This window comes from Salmo salar, chromosome 12 (assembly GCF_965601325.2).
Source record: "Salmo salar chromosome 12, fSalSal1, whole genome shotgun sequence".
In the NCBI taxonomy this organism is placed as follows: domain Eukaryota; kingdom Metazoa; phylum Chordata; class Actinopteri; order Salmoniformes; family Salmonidae; genus Salmo; species Salmo salar.
In genome coordinates, this window is record NC_138302.1 from 52,254,804 (window position 1) to 52,260,824 (window position 6,021).

The following is a 6,021-nucleotide window of genomic DNA, read 5'->3' on the forward strand; positions in this document are numbered from 1 at the left end:
CTCCGCTGGGCATTCTTGACACCATTGAATGGTCAAGGTGTCTTAGCAAGAACTACCATGACTCTTAAAGAATGCATGAGTTTCCTCTATTTAGAATACCGTGTTTGGATACCTCTCCAATGAACATATTGGGGGTCAAACCACCAGTCTTGTCACAGTCTTGTGTCCATATAGCCTCGGTTCATTAAAGTAAAGGACTATCTCTTTTAACAGCTCTGGTTTTATTTCAATATTTTAATACTTCATTTTTTATGTGTTCAAAAGCATGACATTCAAAAATGTAAATTAAATCTAATGTACTGGGTTTCATTTACTCCGTTTTCGTAATATTTACTCTCAACTTAAGAATTTGAACTTTTTGCAACAACTTTCCATGTGGCCCGGTTTTTAGAGGGCTGTGGGTAATTCAACATTTTTAGACTTTATAATACTTTTACACAACGTTATGTGCACGTTAGAAGAAACAAAAGCATACTTCTATATCAGTATTAAGCAGAATGTTGTGCTATGAGGCATGGTTGTATTATTCGAGTCCAAGACTAGGCCTCGAGTTCGTCTCAAGTCCCGATTTTCATGACTTTTGACTTTGGTGACTCGGACTCACTCGCCTTCCCGTGACTTGTATTTGAACTTGGACTGGATAGGCTACTATGATAAACAGAATATTAGCAGCAGAGGGGTGTGCAGCAGAGCAACAAGGGTTCTGTTCCCTTGCATTCATCCCTTCAAAACATCATTAGGCTCCTGATTTGACATACACTACCGTTCAAAAGTTTGGGGTCACTTAGAAATGTCCTTGTTTTTGAAAGAAAAGCAATTTTTTGTCCATTCAAATAACATCAAATTGATCAGAAATAGACTGAAGACATTGTTAATGTTGTAAATGACTATTGTAGCTGGAAACAGAAGATTTTTTATGGTATATTGTCACAAGCGTCGATGAAAGGTGACCAAAACGCAGCGGGTATAGTGCTCATCTTCTTTTATTATAAATAAAGTGAACACTTAAACGAAAATAACAAACGACAATCAACAGTTCTGTAAGGTACACAGACTATACAGAAGGCAACCACCCACAAAGACACAGGAAAAACAAGCTGCCTAAGTATGGCTTCCAATCAGAGACAACGAAAGACACCTGCCTCTGATTGGAAGCCATACTTGGCCACACATAGAAAAAGAAAACTAGAACATATCCCCTGGAAACAAACAAACCCCAAAACAAACAGAAACAACACTCCCTGCCACACCCTGACCATACTACAATGACAAATGACCCTTTTACTGGTCAGGACGTGACAAATATCTACGTAGGTGTACAGAAGCCCATTATCAGCAAACATCCCTCCTGTGTTCCAAGTTTATCATTTTAAAAGGCTAATTGATCATTAGAAAACCCTTTTGCAATTATGTTAGCACAGCTGAAAACTTTTGTTCTGATTAAAGAAGCAATAAAACTCAACAGTGAAGAGGTGACTCCGGGATGCTGGCCTTCTAGGCAGAGTTACAAAGAAAAAGCCATATCACACACTGGCTGATAAAAATAAAACATTAAGTTGGGAACACAGACACTGGACAGAGGAACTCTGCCAGCATCCCGGAGTCTCCTCTTCACAGTTGACGTTGAGACTGGTGTTTTGCGGGTACTATTTAATGAAGCTGCCAGTTGAGGACTTGTGAGGCGTCTGTTTCTCAAACTAGACACTCTAATGTACTTGTCCTCTTGCTCAGTTGTGCACCGGGGCCTCCCACTCCTCTTTCTATTCTCGTTAGAGCCAGTTTGTGCTGTTCTGTGAAGGGAGTAGTACACAGCATTGTACGAGATCTTCAGTTTCTTGCAATTTCTCACATGGAATAGCCTTCATTTCTCAGAACAAGAATAGACTGATGAGTTTCAGAAGAAAGTGCTTTGTTTCTGGCCATTTTGAGCCTGCAATCGAACTCACAAATGCTGATGCTCCAGATATTCAACTAGTCTAAAGAAGGCCAGTTTTATTGCTTCTTAAATCAGAACAACAGTTTTCATCTGTGCTAACATAATTGAAAAAGGGTTTTCTATTGATCAATTAGCCTTTTAAAATGATGAACTTGGATTAGCTAACACAACGTGCCATTGGAACACAGGAGTGATGGTTGCTAATAATGGGCCTCTGTACGCCGATTTAGATATACCATTAACAATCAGCCGTTTCCAGCTACAATAGTCATTTACAACATTAACAATGTCTACAGTCTATTTCTGATCAATTTGATGTTATTTTAATGGACAGTGAGCCCAGTGACCCCAAACATCTGAATGGTAGTGTAACTATATTAAAATAAAATGTGTGTGAGCCTGTGTATGAAAGACTTCTTTGTTTCATAGGCTATTATTTGTTTGCAGGCAATTATGACCATAGGCAACAGGAGGAAAATCTTTGCTTGACTTCAATGGTCACATGAAAATCTTCCCGCTAGCCCGCCACTAGTTGTTGCTATGCAGATTTTCTCTAACAAATCTAGGCCAAATCAATAAAGGTGTGAATCTAGAAACAGACAAGCATCAAATCAGCAAACCGGTAGTATAAGCAAACAAAAAAAACAGCAGTAACCAAAATACCAAATATGTCTAAGGAACACAGAATCAGTTGTTTTGCTCCCAAAAGTAAAATATATATATATATATATATGTGCATATAACCAATGCTAATGTGGTATTCTTTGTTAAACAGACCCAGTGAGCACTTGGACCACTGGGACTCGGACTTCAGCCATAGGGACTCATGACTCGACTCGTAACTCGACCATTGATGACTCGAAATTGGACTCAGACTTAACTCGGACTTAGCCATAGGGACACTTGAGCCGACTCGAGCACAGGAGACTTGGGACTCGACTTGGACTGGAGGCTTAATGACTCGACTACAACAATGCTACGAGGTGTAACGGGTCATGATGAATGGATATCAAAACCATCTGGCAAATTGACATTCAAAGATGAGACCACCCAATCCCACCATCAACAACAAGCTCATGCGCCCAACCGCACACAACATTTAATGCTCAAGGCACATGCAGCATCTTAAAATGCTTTCAGTTCTACCCCCACTGACTGCTAGTGGAATGTGTTCAGCAATGCCTGCTTAAGTGGGAAAAAAAGGCAAATAATTGAAGGCATACATTTTTTTACGAACATTAAGACATGATCACTGAAAGTAACTGATCAAAAAGATGAAGTAGATGTTATGAATAATAACAATTTTTGAATTGATCAAATTAAGTTGGATCTCAGCAACAACAACAAATATGCTGGACACAATATATTAGTGTTTGTGAAACACCAAAAGCTAAGTATATTATACATAAGAATACCTTATGTTGGAAATACTCAAAAAGCTGATACAAACCATTACCTCATTTTTTTTTAAAAGTAAAACTAGCAAAAATATTTTTTACAGTGCAGACTCCTTTAGGGGGAAAAACGTCTGAGATGTAAGCAGCTGAGTGCTGAAGCTGCAGAAGAGGAGACAGTCACACCACTCTACTGGAACAGAGTTTGGCACAACACTAACAAAGGAAATGAGCAAACCACACAGCAAATAACAGTATTTTATTCAACACGTTGGGCCCCTACACTTATATCTAGGTGCCAACCCAAGTGAGAAATATTATGTACAAATTACTACATTCGTCTAGACAGGACATTCTTTTAGTTTTACTTAACTTGGTAGCGTTGTAGTGTAATTTTTTATAAATATCTGTATTGGTGTATGTCAAACATTTACAACGTCCAAATATGCACTTAAGTATACATCATATACCTAAGCAATTAAATTACTTCAGCATTCAAAATTCTACAGTGCACTTAGGTAAGAATCCTATGCCAGCACTGAAACTCTTTGTCAATTCCCTGAGTTCCTAGCCTGGTAGCCTGGTAGCCTGGTTGCCAAGCTAGCAACAAACTGGTTACCATGTTCTCAGAACTTAAGATATTAATGTTCTAGAAACGCTTCATGGGTCATTTTGCAAGAACATTTATTTGTCCAAAGAAAAATGTATTACGCATCAGGTCTTGTTACTAAGCAAGACTGTGATTGGTAATCCACTGATCTATTCATAGCTCCTTGTCAATTGGCAATACTCAAACACAGTGCTTTTTACTTACATTGTGTATGTAATTATTTTTCAATGTGTCCTTTCCTGGGATTTGAACTCACAACCTCTTGATTCACAGTATTCCAAGCTTCCTGCTACACCACCATGTCCATGTCAGGTATCAGTTAATCTGACTATTCTCATCATTGATTTGATTTACTTATTTCAGCAATTGAAGTGCTTTCTGTATAGTTGTCTAATGTTGGTGGGAGATATTAACCAGTTTTAATGATACTCCTGAATCCCTATGATCAATAAAATGTTTTACAGTACTTCAAAGTGCATTCTCCCTATTGCTTGCACCTATCAAGTTGTTTCAGATCTACGGAGGATGGTTTATGGTTTCTTCTGGTTAAATATAGTTAAATAAAGATTACATAAAAATAAAAAAAATACTGGCCCAATAAGCACAGGGCTTAGCTATATTGTATCTCTTATTGGGACAGTGGTTAGGGCGTTTGGTTCTGGTGGCCTTGGTTGGAGAGCTGCTAGGGGAGTCTCACATTTTGATTGTTTATTTGGAAATATTATTTATGCATCTTTGTTTATTAGGATAATGTGTATAGATTTCTCTTTTTTTATGTATATAACACGCCGGTAGAGATATGCTTCTGAAAGTAATATACGAGTTACTTGAAAAAGTAACTGTAATAATATTACAATATTTGAAGACAGTAACTCGTTATATTGCTCTGTTACTCATAAAAGTAATATATTGCCGTAATATATTCTGTTGCAATTTTGTGAAACTCTGTGTTGTGTATTGTTTTGGTATAACTGGTATCATCATTGCTTAAATGGCAAATGTGAGAAAGTACAAATATGCTACTGTAAATATACACATTTCTGGTATTCTGAGAATATGGCAACCATGTTCTGGGTATGTTTCTAGCAGAAGCAACACTACCACCTGGGCCATGTTACGGCAACAAATTAGGAATGTTACAGATAGAAATGCAATGACTAGAGCTGATGATTCCTTGAGACACATGTTTGTTCTACATGGTATTTATGGTGTGGATTTCAAAAAGACGATAGCGAGTTCTCTGAGATGCTCAGCTATCTAGAATTCTACCAATTCCAATTTTTCAATGAGAAACAATTTTAATTATATCAGATAGGTGTGTTGTAACTGTTGTGAAATAATGACATTAACATATATTGCTAACAATGTGAGAGTAGGGTGACTCAAACCCAGGCCAACAGCACCCATGACAAACACCCTAACCACTGTGCCAATAAATGATATCATTAGGGCATGTGCTTATTGGGCCAGTATAGTGAGACCCTGTCCAGTATAAACCCAAACCTCTACTCCTTGGGCACTTGTGTAGATATGAAACAACTTGATAGGTGTAAGCAACAAGATGAATGCACTTTTAATTAAATCTCAGCTCTGTTAAAAGTACATTCAATATTTTTTTGTTCTTGATTTTATTGATGTTGAATAATAATTACTGTATAAACGAACATGCACAATTCACGTATCACGTATGTCAAAGTGTGTCAAATATGTATGTGTGTGTGTGTGTGTGTGTGTGTGTGTGTGTGTGTGTGTGTGTGTGTGTGTGTGTGTGTGTGTGTGTGTGTATCCCTTGCCAACAGACAAAAAGAGCTGTGAATAGATTAGTGGTTCACAAATCAGGGCTTGGCAACAGTAACAAGACGTGATGTGTAGTGAGTTTTTTGGGGGGAGAACGTTTCTTTGTGACCATCAGGCGACGTCCTGACAACTGATACACAGAAATGTTCTTGCAACATTCCTATGAAACGTGTCTATTCTCAGAACGTTGTAACCACGTTGTAGATAAGTTCGGCTTGACATTAAGGCAATGTTCTCCTAACTTTAACACCAAAACCTGCTAAAAATGTTCTCAGAAGGTTTTT